General features: G+C 38.2%; 1 long non-coding RNA gene across 1 annotated transcript in view; it reads left to right on the top strand.

Annotated features, from left to right (window-relative positions):
* The first annotated feature begins 5,155 nt into the window (after positions 1–5,155).
* The window catches only part of LOC109027224 (uncharacterized), a 104,544-nt gene continuing 89,464 nt past the window's right edge, over positions 5,156–20,235 (top strand). Inside the window, exons 1-2 of the long non-coding RNA XR_010134186.1 lie at positions 5,156–5,175; positions 7,165–7,254. This is a non-coding gene — a long non-coding RNA (uncharacterized lncRNA). The remainder of the gene's footprint in view (positions 5,176–7,164; positions 7,255–20,235) is intronic.

Genomic DNA, 20,235 nt, shown 5'->3' with positions numbered 1-20,235 from the left:
AACCTATGTATTGGTGCTGTTTTTTACAGTCTTAAAAAAATTTAATTAGCTGGGCATAGTGGCACGTCCCTGTAGTCTCAGCTACTCGGGAGGCTGAGGCAGGAGAGTCACTCGAACCCGGGAGGCAGAGGTTGCAGTAAGCCGAGATTGTGCCACTGCACTGCAGCCTGGCAACAGAGCAAGACTCTGTCTTAAAAAAAAGAAAAAGCAAAAAAAAAAATTTAGTTTTCTTAATGTTTCCAATTCGGCGAATAATTTACTTGTTGAAAGCTATCGGTGTGGATCAAAGAAAAAAAAGTTTTTCAGAAGGACAAAATATGACACTGAAGGAGAAATGGAAGGCGTCATTTTTGTGCCCCTTACAGTCAGCTTGACATATATGTGTTGACATCTTCCACCCAGATCTCTCTCATTTACTCTGGATTTGTATATTAAGCCACTTATTGTACACTCCATCTGCTGCTTGCACATTTGCCTTCAACTCAATACATCCAGAATTGAATTTACTGTCTCGCTAACTCACTTCTTCCTCATCTGCCTTTTCTTCCTATATTCCTTAAATGAGTGAATGGCAACACCATTTAACCAAGTGCTAAAGCTAAAAACTTGGGCAACATGCTGACTTTTGTGTTGTTCTTTCTAAACCCCAAACCATAATATGATAATTTGATATCATTTCTTGGGTACCTCCTACATGGTAGGCTCTGTAGTAGGTACCATCTCATTTAATGTTAACAACAATCCTCTGTGCAACCTATTATTGGTCCATTTTCCAGATAAGGAAGTTGAGGCACAGAGAAGTTAAATAGCATGCTCATGGTGACACAGGCAATAAGTGGCAGAGCCATATGCACTACTTTCAGCTTCCTCAACGTATCTCAAGTGGTTGCCTAGAACTTTTCTTTTCTGTTTGACTTACCTTTTTTTTTTTTATTTTTATTTTTTGAGATGGAGTTTCACTCTTATTGCCCAGGCTGGAGTGCAATGGCACAATTTCGGCTCACTGCAACCTCCACCTCCGGGGTTCAAGTGATTCTCCTGCCTCAGCCTTCTGAGTAGCTGGGATTATAGGCATGTGCCATCACGCCAGACTAATTTTGTATTTTTAATAGAGACAGGGTTTCTCCATGTTGGTCAGACTGGTCTTGAACTCCCGACCTCAGGTGATCCACCTGCCTCAGCCTCCCAAAGTGCTGGGATTACAGGCGTGAGGCACCACGCACAGCCGACTTACTCTTTCTCACCTTTCCGATGGGACTCAACTTAAAATGTACTTCTTCCAGGATCTCGGTCTTCCAAGTCTGGTCTGGATACCTTCCCCATCCCCAGCCCCTACATCTCATCCCCATGATCATCCTTGTCACACTCCATTTTAGCTTTGTTTAGTTGTTGGCATCCACCATTATACTGTGAGTCTTGTAAGAATGAAGACTGAGCTATTTCCCTTGCCATTAAATCCCTAGGCCATAGCATATAGCCCATGCTAAGTATTGGTTTAGTGAATGAATGTGAGAGTGGAAGACTAAGAAACATAAATTCTGTTGATTTCTAAATTATTGCCTATGGCCAGCCCTTTGATAGTTTCCTTTTTCTAGAACTCTTCTGTATCCTCAGAGCTGTTCCATCTTAGCTCTCATGCATTCAACTCATTGCCAGGTTCTGGAGGCTGCTGACTCGCAGAGAGCAAATCCAAGCATTTACCAAGTTTGTTTAACAAAGCAGAATGTTTTGCTTTTTTATGTTCTATCATAAAAGCTTGGAAGAGACGTGACTTTCTTGTTTATCCTTTCTTCGTGGTGTCATTTTATAGGATTATATAGTGTCAATGTTCAAATGGAACGTAGAGACCATTTGATTAAATCCCTCAAAGGAAAGAGAATCCCAGAAAGATATGGCAATTTACCCAAAATTCTGTTGCTAGCAAACAGTAGCCTATTTCTACTTTATTTACTCAGCTTCTCGCTATTATTTTGCCTTTTGGGGGTCAGGTTGATCTCCAACCAGGTTGGGTGGGTGGCTATACCTGAGAGCCTGGGCTCTACTGACTTGTCTCTGGAAGCACTCAAGAGGGCTCAGTGCTATGCCTCACTTCTTCAAGGTCATCCAAGACTGATTGTAAGGCAGTCTTGTTATCTGGTGTTGTAACCTCAGAGCAGCCTGCAGCATGACCAGTCACACACTGAACAGAACAACAGCCAATTCTGTCACGCGTCCAAGGATTTGTAGCTCAGCCGCGACATCTGGGGAAAGTGTTTACAGAGTCCAGAGCTGGACTCACTGAAACCATGTACTCACATCTGGAGTCTAGACAGTGTGGCTCTCTCATCTGGGCTCACAGCCTTTTCACACCTCCTGCGCTTCTCTCTGACTCCTTCTTTATCCCGTTTTTCACTTTGCCAAAGCTTGTTCCCTCCCGCCATGTGCCTCTCTCTCTTGATTGTTTTCTTCTTTCATTTTTTTTTCTTTTTTCAAATCACATTGGGCTTAAGTTTTTCCAGATACTCCTGACAAACTTCTTAGAAACGGGTTTTCCCAACAATGAGGAGATTGTAGAGGCATGACGTCATCGTAGACAATGCCCTAGCAACGTTCTGATACAACGTTTTCTACTAACCAGCTGCATGACCTTAAAAAAGATATATCACTGGGGCTTTATTTTTCTTACCTTTAAAATGAAAAAGTTAGACTACATTTGGCATAGTCCAAAAGTATGTTTTTTTTAAAAAAGCAACAAAATCCTTTCTTCAAACAAAATTGTATAAGGAACATCAATATGGGGAAAAATGAAGAAAAGCTTTTCTGATTAACATCCGGGAGGGGGCAGAATAACTTTTTCACCTTCAAGAATCCCTAATGAATGCTGGGAGCAATAGAGCTCCTGGCATGCACAACTGGAAAATCTTTGGCCTGGATGATCTTTGAAGTCTTTTCTATTTGGTAGGTATGGCTGAAACAATAATGCTCATCATCTATACTCTTTGTACCCTACATTCCTCAGCACCTTGCAGCTAGGTTTTGCAATGTAAATAGTTCTGGCCAATGTGGGCAGACATGATTTGTCATTATTGAGTTGAGACAGTGAAAACTCATGTGATTCTTGTAAGATACAATAAATCTTTCTGAGTTTATATTCAAAGAGTTTAGCCTGTTAACTTCCTTATCCTTTGTTCTCAAACTCAACTTTCTTATTCTTCCTTGCCCCTAGTTACCATAAACAGCCTACCCGCTTCCAGTCAGCTCTAATCAATAACTCACATCTGTTCCCTTGGTTACCTGTACCCATTGTTCCCCCGAAACTGCATGTCTCACATGCACCACCTCTGTACCTCACGTCCCCCTTCCCTTCTATATTTAGGAAAATATGTACAAGTAGCCAATCGGGTCAGCTCAGATTGTGCGGTCCAACCCCAGCCCATGGGGGAGTCACACAGAGATAGGGACTGCATTAAGGATAAAAAAACCCTGGTCTTCTTTGTTCTCTGTGCTCTTGCAATCTTGATTAATGCAGGTAGCACCCTTCTGCAGAAGTAAATTGCCTTGCTGAGAGAATTAAACTTTTGCCTGAGTGCTGGTTTTACTTTGTGTCACTGAGCATTTCTTCCTAGAGCATTTTTATATCCAACATTCTTCATACCTTTTCCCTTGCTGCAGTGACAAAAGAGGCTGCCTCTTGCATGGGGTGTAGCTATGAGAAGATGAACTCTCTGTTAGCCTGGGTCCTTGAATGACAATGTGGAGCAGAGATGTTTATGGTGCCACTATGTAGACATACAGTATGATTGAAAAATAACCCTTTGTTGTGGGTAAGCCATTGGGATTTGGAGATTAATTTGCATCCTGAAATGAAGCCAGCCTATGTTGACTAAGGAGAAAGGTAAGAAGAATAAAATTAGGAGAACAAGATCGAACTTTCCTTCAAGTTAGGGCTTATTGAGTCACCTGTGCATTGTGGAACTATCTCTTTCTACTGGGTTATATGATTAGACAAACCAGACAGTTCCCATACTGGTTTATTTAAATGAAATTCAATCAAAAAAGAGTCTCCTGAATAATAAATAGAAATGCTTTGAATATAATTCTTCAAATCTATAAAACAATTTTTAAACAAAATCCTTTCCCCAAGTAGGGGTCCATACATTTCTACAGAATCCTATACCTTGGAGATAGAATGTTAGAGCTATCAGGGCATCTTTGGAGAGGAGGGCATCAGAACAGGCTGGAGCAGAGGCTGCTTTCGTATTGTAACGCAGGACTTCCTTCCTGAGGGTTTTCTCTGTTTCTTCCCACAAGGGCACTGTGCTAACTGAGGATCATTATTAGTAGGTACAAATACTCCAGCTCCTACCTGGGGATTAGTGGGAAGTAGAGGTAACTCTGAGTCGCATATTCTACAATGAATCCTGCAGGATTAAGCTCCCGTTACTCAAAGGGTTAATTGGCATATAACTGGCTGCCTTTCTTTTCCTGTTCCACTCCCTTTTTCCTTACTGTTTCCCACAGCCCCCCCCCCCCCCGTGGTATCACATATCAATAAACCACTGCACATGAACCCTTATCCCATGATTTTGAGGGAACCCAAACCAAGACAAAAGCCATTTAGCCCAGTCATTCTGTCTTCCATAGGTCCAACCAGTCTCCTCCAGGAAATTTCTAAATGACATGAATTCATTGGATAAGTGATAATATCAGGTACTTGGATGGGCTTTTTTTAATGGAGATCACAAAAGAGTTGAGAGTTTCTAATCAGAATTCAATTAAATCCACTATGGAATTGTAGCAGTGCCTCCTACTGGGTTTTGCTGTTAAGAGATTGCTAAAACTCATCTCCCACTTATTAAAACAAAAGTCTTAAACGAATGCACCTTGTTTTTATGCTGAATCTCCCATTTCCATTTGTTCACAAGTGCAAGAGTATTGTCACATGACCATTGCCCCTAAGGTATTCCTGGTTTACTGGGTAAAGGTTGATCAATGTTCTTGGGAGAGTGTTGGACTGTAGAACAGAAAATGCTAATGGATACAAAGAAAAGAGATTGGTGTTTCAAGGGGTGTAATGTCAAATACATTTGTGTATTGGAAGCATTTGAGGGAGTGAAATGGGAGAAATGATGCTGATGATCTCAGACTGTAATATCTGATTTCAGGAGCGGCACAGCAAAAAGAACAAATTACAAGGTATGACCACAGAAGGAAGTGGCTAAAACGAAGTGAGAACAGTGGAGGAAAGATGTCAGAGAAGTATATAGCCTTCAGAGTAGGGTTGTATTTCTAATCCCTGTTAGTAATGAACTTCATGTTTCTAAATGTGCACTTAGTCTTTATATTTATCGATTTCTCAAAAAATGTCACCACTCTCTCTTTTCTTTTTTTTTTTTCTGCCAATACACCCACTCCTCATCTTGGCTCCTTGTCTCCATAACTTTAGGAGTCTCATTTCCCTCTTTTCTCTTCTCATATTCTTTGCAAATATCTCTTTTTAAAATGTTGGTGGTCCATGGGTGTAAGTCCTACATTCTCAGTAGTTCTCGGTCAGCCTTTTTCTCTGGATGATTATATCTATTCTCATGGTATTAATTCCCACCTGTATGCTGACAAGTCCCAAACCAATATCTCTAGCCCAGACTTATTTTCTGAGCTCCTTCAGTTGGATACCTCAGGGGCACCTCAAACTCAATGTGTTCGAAGCAGAATTTTTCACAACTCCAACCTCCCACCTAAAACCCACAAAACACTTTCTATTTGACTTTTCTCTATCTTAATAAATGGCAACACTGGGATCCAAGCTTAATGAAGCCAGAGGCTTTTATATGTTTTGTCTACTGAAATATCCCCCATAGAATGGTGCCTAAAAAAAGAGTATTTATTAAAAACTATTTGAATGAATGAATGCTTGACTCTTCCATCCTCTATAAAATCAACTAAAAAGTCCAGTTTAGCTCTGGCTGATGAGTTGCTTGCCAAATTTCTGTCCACCTCATCATAGTGCAAAAATATAGGAGAAGTCCAATAATAGGAAATAAGTTTATCACATCGTTATTAGTAGCAACTAAATTTCACATTGATATATATGACTTTAGATTAGGGAATAATTCATACTCTGTGACTGAAAAATGTAAATATTATGGAAAAGGGAATAATATATAATAGTGCATTTTTCAAAGGAGCATTGACTATTTCAAATATAGGATATTTTTAGTACATATATAACTGTATATATGTTTAATGTACAAAGAAGTGACTAGAAAAAATATAGCAAAATATTAATACTGATTTTCCTTAGAATAATGGTTTTTTAAAAAATTTTTTTCTTTATACGCTTGGCTCTTTACCAAGTTGTCTACAAATATGCATGCTTCACTTTTATAACCAGAAAAAAAATCAAAAATATTTATATGTAATAAAATCAAGGTTAAGCATTTGGTTCTTATCCTTTTTTGGGGTGGGGTGGGCTGGGGACAGGATCTCACGCTGTCACCCAGGCTGAAGTGCAGTAGCATGATTATGGCTCACTGCAGCCTTGACCTCCCCGGGCTCAAGTGAACCTCCTACCTCAGCCTCCCGAGTAGCTGGGACTACAGGTATGTGCCACCATGCCTGGCTAATTTTTTGTATTTTTTATAGAAATGGAGTTTTACCATATTGCCCAGGCTGGTGTTGAACTCCTGGGGTCAAGCAATCTGTCTGCCTCAGCCTCCCAAAGTGTTGGGGTTAAAAGCATGAGCCACTGCATCCAGCCTCTCTTTTTTTCATATTTTAAATTTTTTCAGTTTTATTGTTCAGTTAATTTTACTGAAAATATTTTCTTTTGATTTCTAATAATGAAGTCAAATGTTTATTTTTTAATAGAACTGCAAAAAACAAAAAATAAAATGGGTTTATGTCCTTTGTCTCATTATTTTTTAAGTACTAATATACAATGGAATATAACATTCTTTTTATTTTATGTAACTACTTACAAAAGATCGGGGCCCTAGATGCTTCTGTAAAGAATACAGAGTCAATAGAACAATATTGTTTTTTATGTTAATGAAGGTATGGGTAAAATACCCTCATCCTGAGTTTTAATTACCATTTATAAGCTTTATGGTCCTTCAGCAAGTAAATCTATAAATTGCAAAGCAGTAGTACCCATCACAATAAGAACACATTTCTCTCTCTCCACAGATATAGAAATATGACTAAATGTGCTATTATGAATGAGGATTGTTATATACATATAACCTGCTCTGAGAAAGGACTTTTTGAAAGAGAAAGGTAAAAACATGATTATGAAAAATTTAGAAAGATTATAAATATTCCTATGTCTACAAAATATGAGTGTCCATAGCATCTTTAAATGTGACCCATGTTAAACATACATTTTGTTGTGAACTGAGAAAAGTTTATATCGTCATTTGCAAAAGACCATCCTTTGTTTCATCAGGGTTCAATATTAATTCAAAAGAGTGAATGGATTCCTTTCTTGTTCTCTTCCCCAACCACCTACCAATTTAGCTATATATCTCAAGCAAGCAGAGTTTTACATAAGCCTGTTCATTGCTTCCATCATGCTTTCCAACAAACATTCAATCACTCTCCTCTCCTATTTTGGGATAAGCAGTTGTGAAATTTTGCTGAAAATTTCTTACTGTGCCTTTGAGATTAATTCCCTCTGTTAACTGAATAAGGATGGAAATAATTAACCTTTCACTCGGTTTTAATAGAAAAAAATGTAGAATTTCAGTAGCACTAACTTACTTTATAGGCTATTACTTCTATTGTCTCCATCCCATCTCTTCCCACATGTGACCATCTGGTTGGCTGAATACAGCTGTTCATTTGTGTCATTTGCGTGACTACAGGTCCAAAGAGCATAATAGGAGGTGAAAGAAATCATGCACATGTGGGAAGGGGAGAGCTGAGTTATGGATCCCAGGAGTTCTCATTTTGGATAATTTCAGAAAATGCATAGCATATCACTGCTGGGTGATGTGATTGTTAAATTGTTGTTCTGGCCTCAGAAATAGAGCCTGGGTGCAGCTATTGGTGTTTGGGAAAAGAAACATGTTTATGGTATTATATGTTCAAATGACAAGTGAGATTTAATATGCAGGAATACAATATCTCCTGCCTTTACTGCCCACCTACTCTGACCATGGGAAATGAAATGTATACAATACGGTGCTCGACGTTGAGTATCAGGTACAGATTCCCACCTTCTAGGGACTCTTAAGAATGTCTCTGCCCTAATTTTTTTTTTTTTTTTTTTTTTTTTGAGATTGAGTCTCACTCTGTCACCCAGACTGGAGTGCAATGGCGTGATCTCAGCTCACTGCAACCTCTCCCTCCAGGGTTCAAGCCATTCTTCTGCCTCAGCCTCCCAAGTAGCTGGGACTACAGGCATGTGCCACCATGCCCGACTAATTTTTGTATTTTTAGTAGAGACAGGGTTGCACCCCATGTTGGCCAGGCTGGTCTCGAACTCCTGATCTCAAGTGATCTGCCTTCCTCAGTCTCCCAGAGTGCTGGGATTACAGGTGTGAGCCACTGCACCTGGCCTGCCTGTCATTCTGTACCATAAGGACAGACTCTGGAGTTCAAACCCAGAAATCTGTGTTTTAACAAACTCTTCAGAAAATTCTGACACATACTCAAGTTTGAGAACCACTGGCAAAATCCTTCAGCCATTTATTCCAGGTGATGTTTCTTTCTACTATTTTAGATCCAACTATGTTGTTTTTTGATACATTTTGTTTTTACTCTTTCATTCCTTTTTTTTTTTTCCAAGTATCCAACAATTTTTATTGGACAATTGAATTATTTCTAACAATTGTTTTTCTACCCAGAATAACCTCCCCCCTTGAACTTTTTTCCAGGGGTAGGGGTCACTTATTTTTATATTTTTTTCATTGATATATTATAGTTGTACATCTTTTTGGATATATGTGATATTTTGATATCTGTATACAATGTGCAACAATCAATTCAGGGTAATTGGGGCATCTATCACCTCAAGCATTTATCTTTCTTTTCGGTTGAGGACGCTGCAATATTTATTTTCTAGCTATTTTGAAACATACATTAAATTATAAACTATAATTTTTCTATTGTAGTATCAAATACTAGAACTTGCTCTTTTCATTTAACTTTGGCCTTTTAATCTATTTTAAACATCCCTTACATCATGGCCTCTTACTTCAACCCCCTAGAAACTCCCCAGTGTCAATTGGATAAAGTCCAATTGTCCTGTCCTGTTCTATAACACTCCACATGGTACAAGCTTCTGAAAGTAACTCATGAACTTATTTTTTTTCTTTCCTCACAATTTAATTCTCTGGTGAAATTTGTTTTCTTAATGTCTATACCATTCCTTGCACATAGTTTTCATCTATGCTTTTGTTTATCCTCTTCTTCCAGGCCTAGATCATTCTTTTTTTAACCCTTCTTGTGTTTTCTTTTTTTTTTTTTTTTTTTTTTTGAGACAGAGTCTCGCTCTGTCACCCAGGCTGGAGCGCAGTGGCGCCATCTCGGCTCACTGCAAGCTCCGCCTCCCAGGTTCACGCCATTCTCCTGCCTCAGCCTCCCGAGTAGCGAGTAGCTGGGACTACAGGCGGCTGGGACTACAGGCGCCTGCCACCACGCCCGGCTAATTTTTTGTATTTTATTAGAGACGGGGTTTCACCGTGTTAGCTAGGATGGTCTCGATCTCCTGACCTCGTGATCTGCCTGCCTTGGCCTCCCAAAGTGCTGGGATTACAGGCGTGAGCCACTGCGCCTGGCCCCTTCTTGTATTTTCAAATCCCAATCACTTTTCAGTTTTCACTTCTTTCAGGAAGACTTTCCCATCACCTCATGTACTTACTTACTTACTCATATACTTACTTACTGTTCATTCCTCTCCTCTGACCACTACGAGTACCCTATCTTGTATTATGTCCCCAGGGACAAAAAAATTTGATTTTGACGTCTTTGTGTCTTTTCATCCAATAGCTTATAAGGCAGACTGAAGTGTTCATAAACCGTAGTGGTCTTTGAATAATAACTCCAAAGTTTTGAAAAATAGGTAGAATGCTTATCTTCAGTGAAGCTGTTATTTAGATTTGACATATTAGTATTTACTTCTTGGTCACGATTCACTATCCTAACTGGAAATTACTCTGGTGTTTTGGGATGAAGGTAACTGTGCAATGAGAGGTCATTCTTCTGTAGAAGCAGAGGAGCTCCGATGGCCAGTGGCAGTGAATAGCTCTGAGGATGGAATTATTGAACCAAGATAAGGAAAACTGGCACTGGCTTCAGTTTCTTTCAGTGTCAGAGAGTTGCAAGTTTTCTAGTGTCACAAAGATAATGTTCTGGTTTTCTGTCAGTGATACAAAAAGAACAAGGTGGGGACGTGGGAGGAGGAAGAAAATCCATCTCTCTGCTTGCCTTTGCTACTACAGCAGAAAAGTATTTTGGAAAATGAGAAAATTACATCAACTATGTAAGTCAAATGATAAACAAAGTCCTTGTTGTAAATTCCAGATAAAGTTCTGATTTGCTATATGAGGTTGGTCAAGTAACGTTATGCTCTGATACTCAGAGACTTCATCTCTCAAATGAAGATTCGAATCCCTTTTCCTTGGGATTGTAAAAATTCAAGGAGATAATGGCTGTTCCTGGATCAGAAGTTGGTCAATTAAATCCTTGCCATTCTGGGGCTAGTACTGGGACAAGGTGTGAAGTGTGGGGTGTTCATCGTACCAAGGAAAATGACTGCCTTTATTTCCTATGTCCTGCATCCCCCTTCTACTATTGGAGCTTTCGGGCCCAAAGGAACTATGAAGAGAAGAAAGTCAAATGCTCAAGCAGATATGAGGGAAATAGCACGGCTATACCTTTATTAGGAAAAATAGATGTTATCCTTGGGTTTCCCTGGATACAGAAATATAAACGTCCATTTACTTGTGGAAACTATGCTTGCATAGTATCTCTAGATTTCCCGAGTTCTTGCCATGTGCCAGGCAACATGCTAGATGCACTCACATAGATCACTTCAACCTGGTCACAGCTCCATGATGTAAGTAGCCCAAAGAAGAAGAAAAATTCAAAGAAGGATATGTTGATTTCCCAATGACCAGATAGAGAGATTTTTTACTCCGAAGATGTTGTTCTTTCTACTCTCCGAGGACGCCATTCTGAAGCCAGCATGATCTAACAAGCCACACAGAAGAGGAGCTAAACTTATACTAACTATAAAAGTTTTGATCCAAGTGGCAGCTGCATTATTAAAGCCCCTGAGTTCCCTATTTTACTTGGGATAATCTACACAAAGCCATATCAGTTAAGAATATTGAAGGGTGGAAATGAATAAGAATGTAGCATGTCCATGCCTAGCATAAAGTTGCATACAATTTTTAAGTAATGGAGCATCCACTCCCATCTGATCTAGATTCAAGACTCACTGGCACAGATTTATCTGTCTCACAAAACACTGGTTATTTTGTGCCTTCACTACTCCATTAGGTGTGCAGTTGTCTTGGGGCATCAGAGGTGAGTCCTTAAATGGTGGTTGGTCAACTAACAGGGAAGCATGAGAATGAGTATGAGACAGGTTCCCTACTCCATGCACTGGCCTTAAGCACTTAACATGGAGTCCCTCCTGCATGCTTCATTTGGTTCACGGACTCCAGCATGACTCTGACCTTAGAACGTCATCAGATATCCTGAACCATTTATTTGTTTTTTTTCCTGCCTTATCCTCATGGTCCTGCCAACCCTCGATATTTGTTTAAGGTTCTCATTAAAAGACATCCTTCATGCCTTTTCTCCTGCAAAGGAGCAGATTATCCTTTCTAGAAGAGATTGATGGCCTATTTAGAAAGACCCAATTGCTAGAAATATAGAGTGAGTTCTTTGTCCAGCTTGGAGAACAGGTGGGGCAAATCCCTGTTATTTGCTGTTGATGTTTCACCCCTCAAAAGCCTAACAAAAAGGTTTCTTGCTATAGCAATGAAAAATAAAATACAAGTGAAATTCTCAAGGCACTCCATAAGATAAGCCTTTGGCAGCATTCCCTCCTAAATTTATATTTCAACAGAGGTTATTTTTCCATATTAAAATGAACACAGGGAAATTATGAGAAGGAAGAGGAGAGGAAAAGATGGAAGAATTAGTAAAATGAATCCAAAAGGAGAAATTTACATCTCAGATTAGCAGTATATCTCTGAAATTTTGTTCTGTCAGTGCATAATTTATCTGTGCACTAATGAAGGTAAATACTTGCTACTCTAATCCTAAAATCTCAGTGTTTTAACATAGTAAAAGCAAATTTTTCCAACACATTAGCATCTCATGCATATCAGCCTTTGGGGGCTAGTAGAGGGGCTGTACTCTGTTTCACACAGTCATTTGGGAACCTAGCTCTAGCTTGTAGCTTGCCATCTTTAAGAACTCAGGTTCTCCAATTATATTCTTTGCTTTGGGCAAAATGAAAGAAAAGCACAAGTGGAGACTATTTCAGGAAGCTTCTAGGGGTCAGGACTAAAAGGGGCGTACTTTCTCCAACATTCCACGGGTCAAAATTCAGACACATGGCTTCATCTGTCTGTAATGGAAGCTATAAATACAGCTTAGTTGTGTAAACACAAATTTTAAGAAGCAGGATTTGGAGAAAACCAGCATTGTTTGGTAACAATTTGGGACCAGAGCTAGGAATGGCTTTCCCCACTAGTAGTATTTCTGGCTAAGAGAGGAGTGTTCAACCAAGCTTTGGGAGTCTCTGGTTAGCCTTTTTAAACATTTAAACTGCATGTGGTAAAAGTAAATTTGACCTTCTTTTGTACTGTGTACAAATTCACAAAATATACTAGTAATTAATTTTTTGAATGTAGGTGAAGAGGTTTTATGTACTAGTTTAAATTTTAAATTGATGCTGCCACGAAAACATTTCATAGGTGTCTGTATTTCTGCTGGCTTAAAATTTAAAATATATTTAAAAAATTATAATCTGTAATGTACCTGAAATAAAATTTTGAGCAGAAAATAACCCCAAAATTGGGGTGTTATTTTCTTCCAAAAGCTTTCCCTTAAGTAGAAATAGAAAGGGTTGCTGAAGGATTAGCATGGCAAGTAAAAAAAATTCTTTCAGCAAAACATACATTCTTCTATTAAAACACACATAATGGCAAATACTTAATAATTGATTATAGATCAACATTTGGGTAATAGAGTTGTTGTAATTTCCCCACACTCCTCCATGTTGCCATTACAATGCACTGAAATAAAAAACATTATTAACACCAAGATAAATTACATGTGCATAGAGATATATAAGTCAGAGTTTAACTAGAAAAATACAAACCAGTTCCGGTACCTACACTTAGAGAATTGGTTATACAGGTGATGGAGGAATTTAAAATGCAAATAAGACACAATAGAGTAATCTAAGATATTTAAACAGCAGGAAACCACTCCTAGTATGAGGCTGGAGAGATAAAGGAAGGAGGTAGTGTTCCCTGGCATAGGGGCTGGGGTTACTGAGTGGAAGCCGGAAGCATAGCAGACGGGTCCTGCTGGAAGTGGCAATGTGGAGATTATGAAGGTGCTGGATATGAAAGATATGAAGGAGCTGGCCCTGTAGAGAGTACAAAACCAGTGTCTAAAAGTCTGCTGGCAGAGAAGAAGAGAAAGAAATACTGGGTTTCTTCTCTCCTTACCCCTCACCTCCCACAAGCTTCTGCCTGTGTCTACCATTGACCAAACACAGCCAAAGTGTGGCTGATAGAAAGGAAAATCCTTGGTACCTGCTCTTCCTCTGATAACACAGAGGAACAGAGAGTAAAGAGCAATGCCTCCGAAACAAGTACACCCAGGATCATCAAATGCAATGAATGCACCAAGGCAGATCATCATATGTGCTTTATATTCACCATTGATTTCTCTTATTCAGAGCAAATGAATGATGGCCTCTCTGCATGTAGCTTCTTCAAGAGTACCTACAAGTTCAGAATAATTCCAAAGCCTTCGAGTCATGTCTTTGAGTAAAACTAATGTTTGGTTTTAATAAATTGCTACCTAAGTTTCCAAAACACATGTTGGAAGTTTGACTTTCAGAATTGTGTTCTTGCTAGAAAAAAATTTAAAAAAAAACCTAAAATAGTTGGGAAAATGCATCCAGAATTCACACCTAGAAGATCCTCTCCAAAAATATCCAAGAGATGAACATAGGAAGGAGATTGTGTACCTTGAGAATCTGAGTGGCAAATACTTTAAACTAAATGTCAAACTGACAGAACAGGTTGATAAACCCTGGGAATTCATTCCCCAGTCAACAAGCAAGAATTACACAAATAAATTCCCACACTTCCTACACTTCTCTAAAAATCTATAACCGTTCTTTGGAGTTAGTTCAAAATAATGCAAATAACCTCAAAGATAAATAATTTGAGACACGCTGCTTTTTGAAAGGTGATAGAAATGAAACGAAAGTAGCAGAAATAAAAAGAGTTGGGCACAGGGAGAATCTCAGGGCAGTAATGAAAATGGCATATTTTCAACCCAGTAGTGCTAAACCTTATTAATGAAATGTCTGGAAACATGTAAAATGCTTTAACTGTCCATAAAAATAATGAGAGTTCCAACAACTTTAGCCAAATGGATGTCACCAGAATTCTCTAAGGCTGGTGTCTAACGTCTATTTTGTCTGTGAAAAGCTATTTTTTTTTTTCAGAATGAATTACAGTCTAATAGAAAGAGCCAGAATTATGTAGCCCAAACAACCTAATATGAGGCTGACTTAGGTATCTACTAAATGTATGGCCTTGGAACAAAGCATTTTATCACAAGAACCCTCAGTTATTTCTTGAGTGAAAAGGAGATATTACTTCTCTTATGGTTTGTGATAGGAATTAGCAATAATGTTGTTAATGTTGGTTGTGATTATTATCTTATTATTTGAGCATTTGTGCATAACACAAATTGACAAGGTAGCTTCCTTTAATATTATCATTTTTCTCTTCTCATCAAGAAAGAGATTATAACTTCTTGGAGACTCCTTAAAAATGCAAACATCCTTGAGAGGAGTTACTTCTTTAAATAGTAGCTGTGAATATGGTGGTTATTTTTAATACCCTTGCAAAGCTCAGTTGACAGTCACCAAAGAGCAAAATTAGGGCAGGTAGTTGGGTGGAAGGAGGACTTACAGAAAGCTTTAAATTCACATTGAACATGAAATTGAGTACCTTGTTTTTGGATCCAGCTGACCATCAAGAGAAGCTCACTGTTTTACATATTAGCCTCTAACTCTGTTTTTCCTTTAGACCTAATTGAAATGCTTGTCAAAAATGCAGGCAACTAGACACCATGCCTAGGATGTTAGAGCCCAGGAATCTGTATATTTATTAGGCAAGACAGTTGACTCTGATTTATGTAGCCTGAAACCTCACTTTCTGCTTTACAGAAAATATGAGAAGTTGCCAGGGAGGAGGGATTGAGAGTGGTGAGTGGTCATCCCACACAGACTACAGCTCCTTAAAAGTTTTCCTAAGCTTCTTGATTCTGCCTTATTTTGTTGCCAAACAAACAAGAATAGGCTGAGAGTAACCCAAAGGGTTTTATGGCTTGATGCCATAGCTTTGAGTTCAGGAAATCCTTTAAATGCCAGACCCTGTTGTTGAGGAGAGGGGAGTGGTATCTATGATTACGTATTTAGAATTGCATTTTGGCATGATTAAAAAAAATAGTCTTTGCAAAGTATAGTGAATTTATCAATGCAGGTAGAGGGCCAAGAACCCACATTACCAGGGAATGGACAGTCTTCATTTTGGCAGAGATGGAGGGTGGGCAGAGTAGTATGACCCTGACTCACATTTCAGAACAGTAATTGTGCTTCTCCTTTGCCACTTGACCTTGACCTTTTCTTGCCATGTTTTATTTTCTGTCCTCTGTCCGCTATGTTTTCTACTCACCACATCTACCACCCTTTCTTCTTACTCATCAATGATTTGAGGTGGCCTGTGGCTAAAAAGGGCACTCGCCTACCCTATATATCCCAGCCCAAATGTTAAAGAAGTGACTTACTCCCAGGTTCTATAACGATTCTATAATGAGTAATAATGACAAAAATCATCATTGCTTTATTAATACTCCTGCCACTACTAGGAATATAAAAAGTAAATGCAAAGGTATGCAAGAAAAACGAAAATTAATTTTTAAAAATGTTCTTATGGTTATCTATGTTATTTCCATTAAAAATACTTTAAAAACATATAGTTTCATTGTTACAACAGTATTTTTCAGGGCCAAGATGATGAACCATCAGTAAATTCATTCCAGATTCAAAAGGAGAACCCACTAGTAGTTTGCTCCTCCCCCTGTAACATCTTACTGTGACAGAAATAAACTCAAATTGCCAAATCGCAGAGTAAATATGCAAGCTTCCTTTGCTGGTAGAAGTCTGTGAAATGTGTTCCTCGGGCTCTTTGGATTTCTGAACATGAAATTGAGTACCTTGTTCTTGGATCCAGCTGATGATCAAGAGAAGCTCACTGTTTTACATTTTAGCCTCTGTAACTCTGTTTTTCCTTTAGACCTAGGTGATTTATGAAGCTGATGGCAGACCTTTAGAATGAGGAAAGGGCCAAGGCTGAAGTCTTTATTTAATCTGATTTCATGGAAAGTCCCCTTTTTCTTTTGGATCATAGGTGCTGTGAAGTATAAAACTTGAGCTGTATGTCAGTTTCAGTTGAGGCAGTTTAATAATTTTACATACCATGATCAGTTTCGCAACTGATTCTCTTCCTTGTTCCAAATCTGGAGAAATGATAAATTTACTGACTCTGGATCTCAGTAAATAAGTTGCAAATATAGAAAATACACCCTGAAGCATGGACTCTTCTATTAAATATATGATACTATTTGTTAAAAATCCTTAAATATGGCTATTGATTTTTAAAAATTAATTGCCTTTTTTTAAGAACAAATTTAGATTTACAGAAAAATTTAGATTATAGTACAGAGAGTTCCCATATTCCGTCCCCTCTCCTGCACACAGTTTCCACAGTTAACATCTTGTTTGGAGCAGTGTATTTGTTACGATTTGTAAACCAATATTAATACATTACTATTAACTGAAGTCTACAGCGTATTGTAAGGTTTACTCTGTGTTTTACCATTCTATGAGTTTTGACAAATGCATAAAGACATACATCCACTATTGCAGTATCATACAGAACAGCTTATCACCCTAAAAATCTATCGTATGTCACCTACTCATTCCTCTCCACTTTCCTCTTCCTGTTTTCCTCCTGGCAACCACTGATCTTTTCATTATTCCAGAGTTTTGGCTTTTCCAGAATATCAGGCAATTGGAATCATATAGTATGCAGCCTTTTTTGACTGGCTTATTTCATTTAGTAATGTGTATTTAAGTTTCCTCCCTGTCTTCTCATGGCCTTTTCATTTTTCACTGAATATTTTATTGTATGGATGTACCACAGTTTATTTATTTTTCTACTGAAGAACATCTTGAATGCTTACAGTATTTGGAGACTACTCATAAAACTACTATAAACATTTATGAGCAGGTTCTTTTTTTTTTGGACATAAGTTTTCAGCTTAATTGAGTAAATCCTTGGGAGCGTAACTGCTGGATTGTATAGTAAGACTATGTAAGCTTTGTAGAAAGCTGCCAAACTGTCTTCCAAGGTGGCTCTACCATTTTTCATTCCTGCCAGCAATAAATGAGAGTTTCTGTTGTTTCACAACTTCACCATCATTTGGTTGTGGTGTTTTTGGGATTTTACTCGTTCAAATAGGTGTGCAGTGGTATCTTATTTTAATTTGCAATTCCCTGAAGATATGATGTTGAACACCTTTTAGTATGCTTATTTGCCAGGCTATCTATATATATCTTCTTTGGTGAGGTGTTAGTTGAGATCTTTGGCCCATTTTTAAAATTTGACTGTTTATTTTCTTACTGCTGAGTTGTAAGAGTTCTTTGTATATTTTGAACACAAGTTCTTTATCAATTACGTGTTTTACAAATATTTTCTCCCAATGTGTGTTTTTCTTCTCATTCCCTTAACAGTGTCTTTTGTAGGGAAGAAGTTTTTATTTTTAATAAAGTCAATGTATCAGCTTTTTATTTCATGGGTTCTGCTTTTGGTGTTATATTTAAAAGCTCATCATCAAACCCATAGTCACCTAGATTTCTTCTGTTATCTTTTGGTATTTTTAAAGTTTTGCAGTTTGCATTTGGATCTATGATCCATTTTCAGTAAACTGTGGAATATATGAAATCTGTGTCTAGATTATTGTTTTATATGGAATGTCCAATTGTTCTAGAACCATTTGTTAAATGACTATCTCTTATCCGTTGAACTGCCTTTGCTCTTTTGTTAACTATGAAAGATTGGTTGAAATACTAAATTTCCCGACTCTGATTCTGAGTATGAAAGTAATTGGTTAAACCAAATACAGAAAATCTATACTGAAACATGCCTTAGCATATTAAATATTTGGTAATGTTTGTTAAGATCCTTAAACTCAAACACAGCCATTAACTTTCCTGTTTCATCAGAGACATAAATATTTCACTGTGGCTTGAGTTCTAATAATGAAGCAATCATTTATTGAGTGTGAGATGCTAAGCTCTCTCTCTCTATATATATTCATTTAATCCTCACAAAACCCATATGAGGTTTTATCAATATCCACATGGATCATATCATAGAATGGTGGCTTACAGAAGTTAAATACGTTGCCCATGGTCATCCAGCTGGTATATGGCAAAGCCAGGATGGGAAGTCACCAGGTGATTCCAGGAGCAAAGATCTTAAGCACCTTTTGATATTTTCTTCATGTTCTCCTTTAAAACTTAAGAGTCCTCACCTCGATTGGCTTCCACTTCAGGATTGTGGTGAAATGACTGCTGCAGTTCTGGGTCTCACATCTCTTCCAGGAAATTTAAAAAAGAAAATCAATGGAACTTTTTCTTAGAGAACCTCTTATACTTCCCCTTTCATTTTGGTTGTTTGTGCATTCCTAAAACAACTCCAGTGAGCTGGGGAGTGATGAAAGGTGATTGACTTTGCCATATATTGTTGATCAATTGCTGTTGAGGGAATTAAAATTATCTGTAGAAATATAAGGCCCCTTGAGCTGGGGATGGCCAGGTTTCCTTGCATGGGTTGGTGATAATGAGAAGACACCTATTTGGAAATGAGCTAGGCTCTGAGTAGAAAGCCAAGAATTTCACTTATACCTGTTTGTATACTTTTCTAATCACATTGCACCTTCCAGCCTCATCTCCTGTGTACTTTCCTTAACTTCATGTAAATTGGATGATCATTGTTCCTAATTATGCTCATGATAAGCCCCCTCTGTGCCTTTGCTACTTTGTAGAGGTGTTATACTTTTGAGTCAAAGACAGCTGGTTTCAAATTCTAGCTCTGTTCACCCAGAGTGAGTAACTTACCGTCCCCCATCCTCGGTTTACTCCATTGCAAAAATAGAAATAATAGCTATCTCATAGAGTTACAACAACTATAAATTAAAAGAAGAACTTATCACAATGTCTGTGGTGAGGAAAAATAATGGTTCCTTGAAATACCTCCTTGCTAATAGCACACAATTGTCTTCTGGCTTCATCTCCATCTTATCTTTGTCAAGACTTGAAAAATAACCAATGTATGAGAAGAGGGAAATATGGTAGTAAAAGCTTTTTTTTCTAAAAGTTTCATTTTATACATTGGAAAAATAAACTTCCATAAAGTATGTTCAGAATCCTTGCCATGAACATGGGGCAAGGAAAGGAGCCAGCCTCTTATGTTACCTTCTGTTCCTCACAAAAGTGACTCCTGTTGCCTGCAAAGCCTGAATGTCCCTCCCCTGCCATTGACATCTGGCTGATTCCTTTATTTCTTCATACAAATGTCACCTCTTCAGAGAAGATACTGCTGATCCTTCAATCTTTCAAGCTCATTAAGTCTTCTGTTATTGGTTCAGACAACACTCAGTCCTTCTCCTCTTGTAGCCCTCACCACATGTATGATTATAGGTTCTCTTTGTCTTCTTTCCTGACTTGTGATCTCTCGAGGACCCAGATGGCTTTATCTGCTTCACTGCCATAGCCTAGTGCCTAGTATGGTCCCTGGCACACACACAGGCACTTAAACATAGCTCTTAGTGAAGTGAATGAACAACTGGAAACTGGCCTGAAAGGTGACAATTCTCAGCATCCAGAAAGCTAGATAGACTTATTTGTTTGACGCATAT

This window comes from Gorilla gorilla, chromosome 5 (assembly GCF_029281585.2).
Source record: "Gorilla gorilla gorilla isolate KB3781 chromosome 5, NHGRI_mGorGor1-v2.1_pri, whole genome shotgun sequence".
Lineage (NCBI taxonomy): Eukaryota > Metazoa > Chordata > Mammalia > Primates > Hominidae > Gorilla > Gorilla gorilla.
This window is presented reverse-complemented; position numbering and strand designations above follow the sequence as displayed.